The sequence below is a fragment of the Puma concolor genome, chromosome E1 (genome assembly GCF_028749965.1).
Source record: "Puma concolor isolate L17-30 chromosome E1, mPumCon1.1.hap2, whole genome shotgun sequence".
In the NCBI taxonomy this organism is placed as follows: Eukaryota; Metazoa; Chordata; class Mammalia; order Carnivora; family Felidae; genus Puma; species Puma concolor.
In genome coordinates, this window is record NC_141680.1 from 10,199,075 (window position 1) to 10,216,795 (window position 17,721).

Consider the following 17,721-nt stretch of genomic DNA (forward strand, 5'->3'; position numbering starts at 1 on the left):
AGCCCATTTACAAGGTCCCCCTCAGAACAAGTAGGGAGACTCTACATTTATTTGTGCGATGAAAAGGTCCTCGTGGAGGGCTTTTACCAAAGGGAAAGAGCATTCAGTCCCAAGGAAAAACCTAGGCCTCCACTTTTGGGGAACATGAGACTTGCAACGTCTTTTTAAAAATTTTCTTTTAATGTTTATTTATTTTTTTTTTAATTTTTTTTTCAACGTTTTTTATTTATTTTTGGGACAGAGAGAGACAGAGCATGAACGGGGGAGGGGCAGAGAGAGAGGGAGACACAGAATCGGAAACAGGCTCCAGACTCTGAGCCATCAGCCCAGAGCCCGACGCGGGGCTCGAACTCACGGACCGCGAGATCGTGACCTGGCTGAAGTCGGACGCTTAACTGACTGCGCCACCCAGGCGCCCCTGTTTATTTGGTTTTTGAGAAAGAGTGCAAGTGGGGGAGAAGCAGAGAGAGAGAGGGAGACACACAATCCCACCAGGTCCAGGCTCTCAGATGATGCGGAGCTCAAACCCACGAGCCGAGAGATGATGACCTGAGCTGAAGTCGGACACTCAACCGGCTGGGTCACCCAAGTGCCCCTAGACTTGCAACTTCTAAATGAGAGGTTTCCCCAACTGGGACCCAACAACATTTCAGAACACCCTGGGTTCTCATTTGTCAGAAGGAATGTCAGAGTCTTGTGTGGATCTGTCCTGTACTCCAGAGTATATTCTAGTTCCTTCTGGCTGAAAATTGTCATCAACCCTACTGGAGAAGGCAGAAAAATACCCACTGCATTTTTTGGCCATGTACAGGGTTTTAGTGCTCACTGACATCTTAACAAAAAACCAGATCTGATTAACATAAAACTTCATTTATAGTTAAGCCAGGCAACAACAAGCCAAAAGTCCCTTTATCAGTAACAGAGTATAAAAAATATGAATGACCATAATTAAGCAGCAATTTCCCCCAGGAGTAATATACCATATTATACACCACATTCCACAACTAAGTTGGAATTTTGGCCCCAGGAATATAGGAATGTTTCTGCCACTAGGAAATCTGTTACATAATATAATACATTTATGTTAATTATATAAGTGGATTAAAAGAGAAAACACCTTATGTATTGCTCAACAAATGCCAAAAAGGAATTTGATACAATTAGGCATCCAACTTCAGCTCAGGTCATGATCTCACGATCCATGAGTTCAAGTCCCCATCGGCCCCCATCGGGCTCTGTGCTGACAGCTCAGAGCCTGGAGCCTGCTTCTGATTCTCCCATTCTCTCTGCCCCTCCCCCACTCACGCTCTGTGTCTCTCACTCTTAAAAATGAATAAATGTTAAAAAAACTAAGTAAAAAAAAAAAAAAAACAAACTCAGTAAACTCACAACAGAACTAAGCTTCCTTTAGCTGAGAGAGTATTTATTAGGTAACAATGCAAAAATATATTTAAAGGTGCAATACTACTGTGAATGGAAAATAAGACAAGAATATCCAACATCTTAATTTTAAAAAATTTAAAAAAAGGGGGGGGTGCCTTGGTGGCTTAGTCGGTTAAGCATCCAACTTCGGCTCAGGTCATAATCTTACCTTTCGTGAGTTGGAGCCCTGAGTCGGGCTCTGTGCTGACAGCTCATAGCCTGGAGCCTGCTTCAGATTCTGTGTCTCCCTCTTTCTCTGCCCTTCCCCTGCTCCCACACACACTCTCTCTCAACGATAAATAAACATTAAAAAAATTTAAAAAAATAAAAGAATTTGCAACAATGTGGATGGAACTGGAGGGTATTATGCTAAGCCAAAGAAGTCAGAGAAAGACAGATACCATATAATTTCACTCATATGTGGAATTTGAGAAATTCAACAGATGAACATAAGGGGAGAGAAGGAAAAATAAGATAAAAACAGAGAGGGAGGCAAACTATAAGACACACTTAAATACAGAGAACAAACTGAGGGCTGCTGGAGGGGATGTAGGTGGGGGGAGGGGTTAAATGAGGACATTAAGGAGGGTGCTTTTTGGGATGAACACGGGGTGTCATACGTAAGACATGAATCACAGGGATCTATTCCTGAAGGCAAGACTACACGGTATGTTAACTAACTTGAATTTATTTAAAAAAAAATTTTTTTTTCAACGTTTATTTATTTTTGGGACAGAGAGAGACAGAGCATGAACGGGGGAGGGGCAGAGAGAGAGGGAGACACAGAATCGGAAACAGGCTCCAGGCTCCGAGCCATCAGCCCAGAGCCTGACGCGGGGCTCGAACTCACGGACCGCGAGATCGTGACCTGGCTGAAGTCGGACGCTTAACCGACTGCGCCACCCAGGCGCCCCTAACTAACTTGAATTTAAATAAAAAAATAAAAAAGATGCTAAGCCAAATGGCCATCCACTTAGAAAAAAAGTTACAGTGCTATCTAGTAAAACAAACACAAGCTTCAAAAGAAAAAAGATTTAAATGTTTAAAAACGATCTGGAGTTCCCTGTGACAGATAAAGGTTAATATTTTAATGTATAAAGAGCTCTGAGGGGCGCCTGGGTGGCTCAGTCAGTTAAGCATCCGACTTCAGCTCAGATCATGATCTCGGGGTTCGTGAGTTTGAGCCCGGGGTTCACCTCTGTCAGCGTAGAGCCCGGTTTGGATCCTCGATCCCCCTCTCTCTGCCCCTCCCTCTCTCTCTCTCAAAAATGAATAAACATTTTCTAAAAAATGGTTAAGATGGTAAATCTTATGTTATGTGTATTTTAACAGTTAAAGGTTTTAAAAGTTGAAATGATGCAAAAAAAATATGATGCACAAATGAAACATTTGAGAGATTTTAGAACATTATATTAAGAAGTCCCTCAGTAACCTATGAAACAAAGAGATGGAAGAAAAGTGAAAAGAGATATGATAACTAGGAGACCAGGCTAGGAGGAATACCAGGAGAAGAAAGCAGAAAAGGAAGAAAATTACCACAAAAAATAATTCAGGAAAATAAGAACGCGAATTATCTTATTGAAAGGGTACAAGGGGTCCTCAGCATGGTGGAAAAAAAGACCCACATCGAGGCGTATCACCCTGAAATGTTTGAAAGCTGAGGACAACCAGAAGTTCTACAAGCTTCTGGAGTTCATGGATCACTTTGTTCATAGATCCTGTTTCTGATTTCCTGTGGTTCTTGACCGTGGTCCCCCGTGAGCATTCTAAGCACATTTAAGACCGTTCGTTTCAAGTCTTCATCCGGGAGGTCCAGTGTCTGGGCCTCCTCAGGGACAGTTCCCACTTTTTTTTTTCCCTTATGAGTGGGCCAAAACTTTGTTTCTCGGCATACCTGTAACTTCTTTGTTGAAAACTGGCATTTTGGGTATTCTAATGTGACTCTAGAAGCCAGTCTCTCTTCCCTCCACAGGGTTTACTGTTAGTCTGCGCTGGTGTTTGTTTGGTGACTCTTCTGAACTAATTTTGTAAAGTCTGGGTTCTTTGTCAAGGGTGGCCACCGAAGTCTCTGCTTTGCTAGTTTAGTGACTGGCTAACGATGCGACAGATTTCATTCCCGGCCTGGGAGAAAACCTCTCGCAGCCTTTGCAGCCTGGCTCAGTGACGGACACTCTTTCAGAGGCTCACAACTCTGCCTTTGCCTTCCCTTCCTGTTTGCGCGGAGCCTGGGGTCGGAGCTTTGGGACTCGTCGGGTCTTTTCTGGGTCCTTCTAGATTCTGGGGAATGCATGAGTGCTTTTCACTGCCCTCTTCCCCCCCACGTACCTCCCTTCCCCTACTCTCTTCTCAGGCTTTTCCGTCTGTCTTCACTGGTCCCAACCGCTCCCGGTTACTCAGGAGGCAGCAGCTAATCCCTGATCTTTTAAGTGCTCTTGGAAAATGCTGCCTGGGAAGCCACGTCTGCCCAGGGGAAGCTCCTGTGCAGGCAAAACAAAGGCAAACCCTGGAACTGATCCTTTAGGGAACCATCAGACAGGGCCAAACACACCACTGGCAGTTCCCGGAAGACGGGAAGACGCTGGCCACCATCTGCAAGGCTACTGCGGAGCTGCGAGGCAGAGGGTGGTAACAGGAAGTTAAAAGGGCACAGAGCTCTCTTACAGAGTCTCTGTAGTTTTTTTTTCCCCCCTTTCATTAGGCGATCCTTTGGCTGTTAGAAGTTTTTGACTACAACCCAGGGTTATGAAAAGGCTGGTTCTGACGGGGTTTTTTTTGCCACCTGATTTATTGCATTTGTAGAGGGAGGGAGTCTTGGATTTCCTTACCTCCCCGTTTTCACTGATGTCCTCGTGGTACTATTTCTAAGGATGGGTGACAGGACAGACATTATGGACTGCTTTGATCGACAATCTTCTAAACCCTGTGTAGGAGCCAGAAAGCTGAAAAGTGCCTTTCTCTCTCTTTCTTTTTCTTTCTTCCTTTCTTTCTTTTAATGTTTTATTTATTTTTCAGACAGAGAGACAGAGCATGAGTGGGGAGGGGCAGAAAGAGAGGGAGACACAGAATCCGAAGCAGGCTCCAGGCTCCGAGCTGTCAGCACAGAGCCAGATGCAGGGCTCGAACTCACGAACTGTGAGATCATGACCTGAGCTGAAGCTGGACGCTCAACCAACTGAGCCACCCAGGTGCCCCTGAAAAGTGTATTTCCAAGACACTCCTGCAGCCAGTGTTCTGGATGTGATTTAGGTTCTGACAATCCCAGGCGCTTGCACGAAATGGACCTGTAAGTGAGTCACATGGGGAAGGAGGAGAGGTCGGGGCACCCAGTTCACTTTTCCAGACTATAGGAGAGGTGGCTTGATTCTGGAGTGAATAAGTCAGGGAACAGATTCCTGATTCTACACCTTCCTGATGATGAATGCAGTCTCCTTGGCAGGCCAGATCTGACGTGGAGACTTTGGGAGTTATCCCTAGAATTCCAGCCTAGCGTACGTTTCTTTAAAACTCCTAAGACTTCTGTGAGCTGTCTACCCTTACCGAATACATTTTTCTGTTTAAAATAGCTGGAGTGGGGCACCTGGGTGGCTCAGTCGGTTAAGCATCTGACTTCGGCCCAGGTCATGATCTCACAGTTGGGGAGTTCGAAGCCCCGCTTTCGGGCTCTGTACTGACAGCTCAGAGCCTGGAGCCTGCTTCGGATTCTGTGTCTCCTTCTCTCTCTGCTCCTTCCCTGCTCATACTGTCTCTCTCTCAAAAATAAATAAACATTAAAAAGTCGAAAAACAAATAAAGCACCTGGAATGGATTCAGATGGAAATTCAGATCGAATGTGGCAAGGAACTTTAAGGTCTATCAACAGGACACTAGATAAAGTATTGCTTATGCATATAAAGAAAATCCATGCAGGTGCTACAAATAATAAAATAGCTGTATATGTGCTAACAGAAGGATGACCACAACATATAAACTGGAAGCACTCATCACGTATCCACGTATGATTCTATTTTTTATAAAGTTTCAATACATGTATTTGTATATTCAAGGCAGTGGTTCTCAACCAGAGACGATCTTTCCCCTCCCTCCCCTGGTGGGGGACATTTGTCAATATCTGGTGACATTTTTGATTGTCTCAGCCGGGAGAGTACAATGGCATCTAGTGGGTAGAGACCGAGGATACAGCTAAAATCCTACAATGCACAGGACAGCCCCCACAACAAAGAATTATCTGGCCTAAAATATCAAAAGTACCAAGGCTGAGAAACCTCAATTTAAAGAAAAATATCAACCTGTTATTAAAAATGATACTTTTAAGAGAGCAGAGTTGACCAACAGGGTAGGAATTATGTCACTATTTATACACAATATAACATTGAATTCTCCCCCCAAGAATTAGCATTAATTTTTTTTAATTGAAAAGATACATGTAAGGAATAAGCCAAATAACACCATTTATTTCTAATAATAAAAGGAATAAATGCTTAGTGCAAATATTCAGAAAATACCCAAGTAAAAGAGATCAGTTATGATTCTTTTGTACGATCCTTTGTATGATCAGGTATAATCCTTTTGATCCTTAAGCAACAAAGTCCAACCGGAACTAATTTAAGGAAAGCGGAAATCTGTTCTAAGGATTTTAAGGTTTCACAGAAACTAAGGATATCTGAAAGGATGCCACTGAGCCTTGACAGGCACCTGGAATCAGGAGCCTGGAAGGTGCCACATCTCTGTTCTACTACCTGGCATTCTCCCCATGCATTTATTAAATTCTCCGTCTCTACAGAGGCTTCCTCCACCTCTTTCCTGGTCAGTGTGGCTGTGGGCGGGGTCTCCAAGACCACCTCCAGGTCAGGTTCAGTGACTGGCAGGGGGACTCAGAGCAATCAGGATGTAGCCACATTCCCAGGCCATTCACAGATTTACTACGATGCATGGGTTTATTGCCATGGAAGGATACAAAGCGAAATCGGCAAAGGTAAAAGCCACGTGAGGCGAAGTCTGGAGGAAACGAGGTGCAAGCTTTCAAGAGTCCTCTTCTGGTGGAGTCACAGGACGTGCTTAACTCCCCCAGCAATGACTTGTGACAACACATAGGAGGTGCTGTCCACCAAGGAGGCTCACTGGAGACTCAGGGTTTTCACTGGGGGCTGGTCACATGGGTGCCCTCTGCCTAGCACACAACAACAACTCCAGACTCCCCGCAGGAAGGCAGGTGCTGGGCAGAAACCACAGTGGTTTTTGAGCCTCTCTTATCAGTTCTGGGAACGGTGAGAAGTCTCCCAAAATCCAAGTTACCAGACGCAAATTAAGGGCCAACCTCGTAAGCAGCCTTTGCAGGCACAGCCATGGCAGGCCTGTTACGTTGGCTCTTCTCTGCACAGAGGTAAAAACATGGCAGCCGACAACGTGGAGTTCGTAGAGTAATCTTCCTCTTAGTTCTATTCCAAACTCCTGGGGAAAGGCTGACTGGCCTAGGTCAGGTTGGGTGCCCTCCCTTGGACCAGTCAGCAGTGATCACGGCTGCTTCTCTGTTATCCCTGTCAATGAAGGTGGAACAAGTCCCTCCCCATCTGCTGTGCAAACAATCTCACGGTATCTGTACAACACCCTTTACGGTTTTGTTCAGAAAACAGTTTTTATTACTTAAGATTTCCTGTATCTGGGCACGCACACACAAATGAGAGTAGAAAGGGGAGCTTCTAGCCATGCTGGCTCATGAGATAAAACCCTGGGAAATATGGATTGCTGGGAGTTGAATGTATGTCCACCACAACCTGGGAAATAAAGCCTTTCATCTTCGTTATTCACACAGATTCTACTGTTGCCTCAGGTTGTAAGACAATGCCTGATGCCCTTTAAAACGTCCTCACAAATCACCATGTCTCATAAACAGCTGCATAAGCAGAGACACTGCGTGATTTTTCACGCCTTTTTAGGCCGTCAAAAGAGTAGAGGCCAATAATGACATTCGTCTTCCATGGAGAATCTATCTTTATAATGAAGTCAGGAAAAGAACCACTTTGATGACAATAAATAAATCAAAGCATTGTAACGTTCTTTGAATTGCGCATGTAGCCCTCAAGAGACCTATCTCAAAAAAGAAAACAACAAACAGAGCTCCAAATGGCCTGATTATTTCACAGGCTGCTTGCTATTGGATAAGCATATGTTAGCGCTTGTCTGTGGGAACTCAGAGACAGAAAAACAGAAATTGCCGGCAATGTGGGTGTTCTCTCCAGATGCAAAATGAGATTTGTTTTAGACAACACACAGATTGCTTTTTTCTCCAACAGAGAAGAACATATAGCTCCTAGCTCATGGGTTAAAAACAGGTTCAAAGATATCTGTGCCTTCACGATCCCACAGCTATATCCCTCACTAGCTGAACTCTCGTGATACAAATTTGGAAACTGCACAGATTCAGATTAAGTTCTCAAGTAAGTCTGTCGTTATCTAACACTTGCTTCTTGCCATCTGAAATGCAAGAACCAAACACGCGTTCAATAACAGAAGATACTTGTATACCTCTGTCGCTAAGGAAGGGGTTAGCCAACTTCTGTAAAGGGTCAGATAGTAAATAATCTTGATTAGTATGTCATACAGCCAAAAGGGCTCTACTGTAACTACTCAACTCTGCAGTTTAGCACAAAAGCGGTTATGGGCAATATGTAAATGAATGGCTGTGACTGTGTTCCAATAAAACTTTACTTATAAAAACATGTGGTGGTGGGGCGCCTGGGTGGCTCAGTCGGTTAACGTGAGTTCGAGCCCCGCGTCAGGCTCTGTGCTGATGGCTCAGAGCCTGGAGCCTGTTTCAGATTCTATGTCTCCCTCTCTCTCTGACCCTCCCCCGTTCATGCTCTGTCTCTCTCTGTCTCAAAAATAAATAAACGTTAAAAAAAAAAAAAAAAACACGTGGTGGGCTAGATTTGGCCCCTCGGTCGTTGTTGACATCACACCAATCTGAGTTTGAAGCTTAAATCTGGTATTACAGGATCAGACCTACATTATTACTACCCCAAATGGCAAAAGCTCTGATTATACAAAATGTTCACTTTACTTTTTAAAAATTAATTTATTTGTTTGGTGGGGGGGCAGAGAGAGAAGAGAGAGAGAGAAGCCTAAGCATGGTTCATGGGTTTGAGCCCACGTCAGGCTCTGTGCTGACAGTGCAGACAGAGCCTGCTTGGGATTTTCTCTCTCTCTCTCTCTCTCTGTCCCTTCCCCTCTCTCTCTCTCTCTCAAAATAAAATAAACTTAAAAAAAAAAAAAAAGATGTGCAGTGTTTTGTTTTTTTCATTGACTTGCTAACTGTCACATGGTTTTGAAATGACACGGGAGAGATGTGAATGGAACCAATCCTACCCTACAGGCCCCTCTCAGCTCAGCTCATTTTTTTATGTTTCTCAGAAAGGATCTGGTTTAATTATATATAAATAATAAATATAATATAATAAATATAATAAAACCATATGGCCTTTTCCCTCAGACTTTCACCCCCAAATTATATACGTTTGATACAAAGAATATATTAGGTTTATGAATCATAACAATAAAGTGAATATCTGAGTCCCACCTCCCATATGAAAACTAGAGTGTGAATACCTTGCATCCCTGTGTTTTACTGTATTGTTTTATTTTAATTTTTAATATACAAGGTAGTACTTGGATATGTTTTTTTAAATATATTTTTTTCAATGTTTATTTATTTTTGAAGGAGAGAGAGACAGAGCATGAGTAGGGGAGGGGCAGAGAGAGGAGACACAGAATTGGAAGTAGGTTCCAGGCTCTGAGCTGTCAGCACAGAGCCCCACGTGGGGCTCAAACTCATGAGCCATGAGATCATGACCTGAGCCGAAGTCGGACGCTTAACCAACTGAATCACCCAGGCACCCACGGTAGTTTTTTGTTTGTTTGTTTGTTTGAATGTTTATCTTTGAGAGAGATGGAGAGACAGCATGAACAGGGGAGAGGCAGAGAGAGAGGGAGACACAGAATCCGAAGTAGGCTCCAGGTTCTGAGCTGTCAGCACAGAGCCCAACATGGGGCTCGAACTCATGAACTGCGAGCTCACGACTTGAGCCAAAGTCGGATGCTCAACCGACCAAGCCACCCAGGCGCCCGCCACGGGTAGGTTTTTTAAAGTTATATTTGATCAGATCTAAAATTTAAATTCCAGTTTCCTATGTACGCTTACCTATTCCTTACCAATCATCTCCCTGATGCCCCACTTAAGCTTTTCTTACTGCCACTTAAAAAATAAATAATAGCTTTATTGAGATATAATTCGCATACCATAAAGTTACCTTTTTGAAAATGTCCAATTCAGTAGCTTTTAGTATATTCACGAGGTTGTGTAAGAACCACTACTATCTAATTCTGGAACATTTTCATCAGTCCCAAAAGGAAGCCTGTGCCTAGTCACTCCCGATTCCCGTCCCCGCAACCCTGGCAACCACTAATCTGCTTTCTGACTCTATGAATTTGCCTACTCTGGACATTTCATATACACAGAATCATATAATATGAGGGTTTTTTTTTTTTTTTGCATCTGGCTTCTTTCTTTGAAAAGATACAATCTTAAAAATAAATTTTTGTTAAAAATTTACATGCTCATTGTAGAAAACGAAACACTACGGGAAAGCATGAATAAATTTTAGTACTTAGCCAGAGATACTCACTGTTAACATTTATATAACATTTGTATAAATTTCTTTTGATAGAATTGGAATTATACCAGACTTTTAGAATCTGATTTTAGAATCTGATTTTTTACTTAATGTAGCATGCATATTTTTTCCAGTGCCTTTAAATATATTGCCCAAAGCATGATTTTAAAGGATTTATAATATTCCATTGTACACACATACTATAATCTATTTAATTGATTCATCTCGTCAGAAATTTGTATCACCTCCAGTTGTTTCAAAATGATTTTTTTTTAAGTTTATTTATATATTATAAGAGAGAGAGAGCACAAGTAGGGGAGGAACAGAGAGAGAGGGAGAGAGAAAGAATCCCAAGCAGGCTCTGCACTGTCAGCACGGAGGCCACGGTGGGGCTTGAACTCATGAACTGTGAGATCATGACCTGAGCCGAAATCAAAAGTCGAGCACTTAACCGACTGAGCCACCCAGGCGCCCTGGGGAAAAAACAGTCTTGTTGACAACTTAATTTTCTTATTCGATTATGTTACTTAAATGGTCTTAGTAAAGATAAGGAAGAGGTGGTCCAAGGATATTTATACACCAGTGACTACAGACGCATTGTGAAGAAAAACACTAGTCTGGAAAGGGCAAAGGTCTTATTTGAGTTAAACCCATGGAGTTTCTGTTACTGTCAGAAAAGTTATTTTCTTCAGTTTCCTGAGGAGTGAGGAGCTCCCGGGGTTATTCAACTATTCATCGAAAGTTTCTGGTTAATCTCTGCGGAATCAAGCCTTTAACTATGAAGCATACTCTGGCAACAAAGCTTATGAAAGAGTTTACAGGAAATAGCATTTACTTACCAACCTATAGAATATGTTATCAGAAAATGGATGTTCACTGAAGCAGTAAATGAATTTAAGAGACTTGAGATAAATAACCCACTGTTCTCTCTCTCTCTCTCTCTCTCTCCCTCTTTACCTATTTGTGGGGTAGATTCATCTGGTTTGTCAGAAAGCTCTGGAATCATTAGGTCTATCCTTGTAGGGTTTGAAACAGCAGGGCCCCTAGCAAGTCCAAATCTAACTGTGAAAGCTTGTTGTCCATGGTGTCTGTGGGCCAGCTGGGACTTCCTAGCACTAAGGCGGTTGGAGCGCTGAGGCCCTACCAATACCCAGAGAACACCTTGAGGGGGGACGCCCTGGAGTCTACCAGCTGGGTGCTGGAGTGTCCTTTGTCATTTCTCTCTCTGTCCTGAAGCCCTAAGACCTCAGCTCGGCTAAGGATGGTCACTACCATCCCTTCACCGAGGGACCTGGCCTGTGACGCACTCTTGATACGTGTGTGGAATTCAGCCGTAAATCTCTGCAAGTCCTTGTCCCTCCCAAGAAGCGTGACTAGGCACAGCCACCCCCATCTCTGCAAGTGGTGCCCTGGCTGTGTTCGCAGGGCCCTGCCATGCCCTGGCCAGTGTGGCCAACACTGGTGATTCAGCCAAGGTCACAGGGCAAATTTAAAAGGACGCGTTCTGCCAACACCCTAGGTCAGCTCAGTAGGCTCAGTCGGCCGGTTCTGTCCCAGGGCCTCCAAGGAGGAGCCCAGCTGCCACTGTGATGTCCAAAGCAGCGAACCCAGCTGGGCTCACCAGGACTTCTGACCCACAACGTGGTGAGCTAATAGCTAAATCTGCAGTAATTCACAGAAACAGAAAACTGAGAGCAGAGTGGCTGGAGTCAGGAGGTAACAGAGAATTCCAGAGTTTCTTCCTTAGGGTCAGATTACTTACTGTTCCTAAATGGTAAACCAGTGACATCTTTTCTTCTTCAAGCCATTGGCGTTATGTTCTTGTTGTTCACATCCACCGTGTTCCTGTTTTTGTTTTTTTTTAATGTCTACTTATTTATTTTGAGAGAGAGAGAGACAGTGCACACATGCAAAGTGTGAGCAGGAGAGGGCCGGGGGCGGGGGGGGAGGGGGCGGAGAAAGAGAATCCCAAGCAGTCCCTGCACTATTAATTAGCACAGAGCCCAACGTGGGGCTTGATCCCACAAACCACAAGAACATGACGTGAGCTGAAATCAAGAGTGAATGCTTACCAGACCGAGTCACCCAGGCGCCCCCGTGTTTCTAATTTTTTTTTACAACGCACAGGCTTTTGGCAAGTTGAGATCCAGAACCGTAAAGGGTTTTTTCATAGGCAGAGATGTGACTTTTCGATCCAAGGCTCTCAAGGCAGCCTGTGCCTCAGAACCACCCGAGGCCCGGGCCCCTGCTCGTGAGACTGTCATTCCGGAGATCTAGGGTCAGGCCCCGGCACAGATATTTCATAAAAGCTCCTCCGTGATTTAATGTGCAGTCAGCATTGAAACCAGGACTGGGCAGCAAAATTCTAAGACACCCTTATGGTCTTTACTCCCCAGAGTTTCTCCTGTGATCACGTTATGTCATGGAGCAAAAGGATTTGACAGATGTAATTAAGCTTGCTATCGAACTGGCCCTAAAACGGGGAGATTCTCTGAGTGGCCCTAACCTCATCACCTGAGGTTTTACTGAAACATTTTTTTGAATGTTTTATTTATTTTTGAGAGTGAGAGTACGAGCGGAGGAGGGACAGAGAGAGAGGGGAACAGAAGATCTGAAGCGGGCTCTGCACTGGCAGCAGCAAGCCCGACGCGGGGCTCGGACTCACGAACTGTGAGATCATGACCTGAGCCAATGTCGGATGCTCAGCCAACTAAGCCACCCGGGCGCCCCACCTGAGGTTTATTTACAGTAGAATTTTCCTCGCTGGAGACAGAAGTCAGAGATACAAAGTGGGAACAGGAGTGGGACGGGATGGCCACTGGGGCCCGAGGATGGAGGTGGCAACGTGGAAAGAATCTGGGCGGCCTCCACTTGCTGGTGTGACCCTGGGCTGATAGCCAGCAAGGAAATGGGGCCCTCAATCTTACAAACACAGGGTACCGTCACCAACCTGAAAGACACGAGGGGTGGATTCTTCCCCAGAGCCTCCAAGGAGAACATCGCTCAACTGACACCTAGATTTCAAGTGACGTGGGACTGGACTTCTGACTTATATGAACTATGAGCTCCTAGGCAGGTGTTTTAAGTCCCTGAGTCTGTGGTAATTTGTCACACAGCAAAAGAAAACGACACCGGAGACTTTCAAAGCAATAAAAATAATTGGCCGTTTCCAGCCAAACTATTTTCAAATTATATTTCCCGTAGGAGTGAACTTGAATATCATTTTACATATTTCTTGCTACTGTAACAGTACTCTAATGTTTTAATTTGACACTTGGAATCTGAGGCCTTTAAAACCTTAAAACAGCCTGTTAAAACATGCTACAAGTTATGGATTCTAGCTTTTTTTCTTTTAATGCTTATTTATTTTTGAGAGAGAGAAAAAGAGAGAGAGACAGAACACAAGCAGGGGAGGGGCCGAGAGAGAGGGAGACAAAGAATCCAAAGCAGGCTGCAGGCTCCAGGCTCCGAGCTGTCAGCACAGAGTCTGACGCAGGGCTTGAACCCAGGAACTGTGAGATCATGACCTGAGCTGAAGTCAGAAACTTAACTAACTGAGCCACCCAGGCGTCCCTAGCTTTTGAGAGGTAGGGAAGCTATGGGTAATCCCTACCTGTGCCTTCAGCCAAATAAATCACCAGTGTTGGCCACACTGGCCGGGTATGGCAGGGCTTTGGGAACACACCCACGGTGCCACCTTCAGAGGTATGGGGTGGCTGTGCCTAGTCACTCTTCTTGGGAGGAACGAGGACTTTGCAGATTTATGGCTGAATTCCATACATTTTTCAGAGTGGCCAGGTCCTTCAACTAAAGGATGGCAGTGACCATCCTTAGCTGAGCTGAGGTCTGAGGGCTTCAGGACAGGGAGAGAAATGACAAAGGACACTCCAGCACAAACTGGTTGATTTCACAACTGCAAGGTGGCCCCCATGGTGTTTTCTGGGTATCGGTAGGACCTCAGCGCTCCAACGCTTTAGTGCTAGAAAGTCCCGGTCTCCATACTGCCATCAGTCAGGGACCTCTCTCAGCTCCGGATGTGCCCCCTTCCACTTCAGACCCACTGATGGTGCACTGAGTCCTTGTGATGCTTCAGAAGAAACTCCTGGATTTTAAAGGGTTCATGTGTTAGGTGTACCAGATAACCCCCCTTTTGCCCTATGTACACAGGAGATTATTTAAGGGTGAGGATCCCTGGGGGTCATTCTTAGAATTCTGCCTATCACACCCACCATCTTGTGTTCTGGCCCCTTCGGAATCCCTTCTGGTAATTACATGAGAGATGAAAATTTCCCTGTCACAACCCAAATGAGAGAATTGAAAGCAGATTTTAAAAAAGAGACGTAGGGTTCTATGTGTCAGGTCTATCCTTGGCTGGGGTTGGAGAGCGATTTGCAGGGGCTTCCTGGAAGCCTGACTTTAAACAAACAATTCCAAGGAAATCTGGGTTGAGCAGATCATCTAGAAAGGTCTCCTCTTTGCTGAGAGCCACTTAAAGCTCGGGGTGGGCCTCACTTTGGACAGAGTGCATGCTTGTGTTTTTCCACTTGACCTCAGTCCTGGGGCTACTCAAGACATCCGAAAGCTGAACCTGGGGGCTTGGCCACAGGTCTGAGCTGCTGTTCTAACTTTTCACTGCTGTCACGCCATGTTACTTAAGTTCCAATGGACACAGTCGTTATAGCGATGATGTCCTCATTCTGACCTTCCAAGCCTACTACCTGGGATTAGATAAACCCTGATGAAAACACGCAAGTCCTTGCCTTCCTCAGGCGAGGTGAGCCACTGCTCAAATGTCACCTCCCCGACCTTCATATGTCACTGGTGTCCACACACCCAGTGATCCCAATTCCCCTGCCCCAAATTTTCTCCACAGTACATAACACCTTCCAATATAGCAGGTACTGTACTTTTTTTTAAGGTTTTTTTTTTTTTTTTTTTAACATTTATTCAGTTTTGAGAGAGAGGGAGAGAGAGAGAGAGAAAGAGAAGCAGAGCACAAGTGGGGGAGAGGCAGAGAAGAGAGGGAGACACAGAATCTGACGCAGGCTACAGGCTCTGAGCTGTGAGCACAGACCCTGATGCGGGGCTTGAACTCACTGACTGCGAGATCATGACCTGAGCCGAAGTCAGACGCCCAACCGACTGGAGCCCCTCAGGTATTATACTTCTTAAATTTTAATTGTCACTCCTCATGTGGGTGGAAGCTCCATGAGGGCAGAGATTCTGTTTCATTCCCTGCTGATTTCCCAGCACCTAAAATATTACGGGGCCCCAAACAGGGCCCCTCAATGAAGATTCATTGAATTAATATATGCAGGGTTTGGACATAATCTATCCGTGCTATACTTCGGCGGGCTAAACAGGAAGTTCTTTTAAGTTGAAATGCACATGGCTACTGTTTTTTCGTTTTTGTTTTTTTTAAACTGAGCCATCTGAATTTTCTACAGTTTATTTTTGGCTTCCTGAGTCGGAGAAGACAAGCTTTAGAAGGCTTAAGAGGCGTCTCAGACAAACAGGTCTAGACAAAGGATATTTTGTGAGGAGTAAATAAATCAGACACATATGATTTATGTTTCCCTCGAAACTAATGGAGATTTAACAATGAATGAAAATTACTCTTCAGGCAGAATGACCTTTGGGCTTCATCAAGCGTAAAATGCTTTGAAAACTAGTTCAAGATGTACACAAGACAAAACAAAAAATCACCACAGCAGGAAATACTATTCTCATTCTTATGATGGGAAAGGTCTTATTGTATAATCCCTCCCTGCAACCTAATTATAACGGCATTAGGTGCCCAAGGACCAATTCCTTCTGGAAATCTGAATTGTCTTTTTGTATCCATCTAGCATTTCCCTCCATCCATTTCTGTGAGGTGGGGACATGACAGTGCCATCAAGCGTCAGTGGCCGCGTGCGGCTCGGCCACGGCCAGGACTCTGTTCCTGGCTTTTGTCAGCTTCGGTCTTCTGTTACCATCCCTACTCCCCCTACCCTAAAGCCTCCCGGGATCACTTTCTCTCCCCTACTCCTCCTGCTCTTCCATTTCCCTGGCAGTGTGGCTGACATGCCGAGGGGTGCTGTCATTGGGGTGGCTTTCCTTTATGGGGTGGTTTCAAGCCCTGGAAGGGGCCGACGCAGAGTGTGCAGAGAGCAGCTGAAAGACGAAACGATGCATGGGAAGCCAGCTTTTCCCCTGGGAGTCTCCATTACTGGTCATTAATTGGAATAATCTTTTGCTCTTGCTTTTTTGGCGGAAAATGGGGGAAAAAAGGTAACGCCAAAGACACAAAACGCTTACGTCCTTGGGTGGAGTCTGATTTGAAGACCCGTGGTTGTTGCTATTAGAAAGACAATCCCAACCCTGCTGCTGCTTAACCATCTGGGCTGGCTCTTGGCCAAGGCCTTGTTTTCTTGCTTGTTTCTTTCTTTATTTATCCCCGCTACCCTCAAAGCTTAAGATGGGGGAGGGAGTGTTGTGGTGCTAACATCTTCAAAATTTTTAGCAAAGTGGGGTAAAGGTATACGAAGGTGGGGCCTGAGTGGGGAGAAGGCAGGAGAAGGCTATTTTATTTTTATTTTAAAAAATTATTTACGTCATCTCTGCACCCAACGTGGGGCTCAAACTCATGATCCCATGATCAAGAGTCACAAGCTCTACCGACTGAGGCACCCAGGCACCCTGGAGATGACAATTTTAAAGAGGATGGCTATTTAATGGGAAAGGTAACACAATCCGATATGTACAAGAAAACACTGGAGAATATTTTCATGTCCTTGGAATAAAGATTTCTGCAACAAGATGCAAAAAGCACTGACCACTGGGAAAAGACTGACACACTAGACTTAATTAAAATTAAAAACTTTGTTCAACAAAAAGGTGAAAATTCAAGCCACCCGGGGAGGAGATATTTGCAATACATCTATCTGACAAAGGACGGGTATCCAGAACATATAAAGAGCTCCTGAAAGTAACAAGGGAAAGAAAGACCGTCTGATTTAAAAATGGGCGAGACACCCGAAGGGCACATCCCCAAATGGACTACCCAAATGTCCAGTCAGCATACGGAAAAGTTCTCAGCCTCACTGGCTGGCAGGGAAGTGCAAATCCCAACCACAATCAGACACTAGTACACACTGATCCGAAGACTGGGACAACGCAGAAAAACGGGTCTCTCATCATTTGCTGGCGGGAGGTAAACAGCACAACTGCTTTAGAAACCTGTTTGGCACTCTCAACTGTGCTTGGATATATGCATCCCCGATGGCCCAATAATCCCATTTCTGGGTGTAGGCCCAGAAAGAACGAGTGCACGTGCGTTCCGAGAGACACACACAAGAACACACCCACACTATTGCAATAGCCCCGAACTGGAAATAACTCATCGGTCCGGCAATGATACAACGGATAAGTAAATAACGGTACGATCACAAAGGTTCCAAAGGGTAAAGAGAATGACGAACTACAGCTGGGGTAAGCCTTAGTAACTTAATACTGTATGAGAAAAGCCAGATGCAGGTATCGTAGTTTTTGACTGCGTTTATGTACAGTTCAAGTGCAGGCAAAACTACTCTAGCATTTAGGGATGCCTGCTTTTTGTTGAAAGCTATGAGGAATAAAACTGAGGACAAGA

General features: G+C 44.7%; 1 protein-coding gene across 7 annotated transcripts in view; it reads right to left on the minus strand.

Annotated features, from left to right (window-relative positions):
- SPECC1 (sperm antigen with calponin homology and coiled-coil domains 1) overlaps positions 1–17,721 on the minus strand; it is a 288,182-nt gene that overhangs the window by 40,439 nt on the left and 230,022 nt on the right. The gene's annotated exons all lie outside the window — the stretch shown is intronic.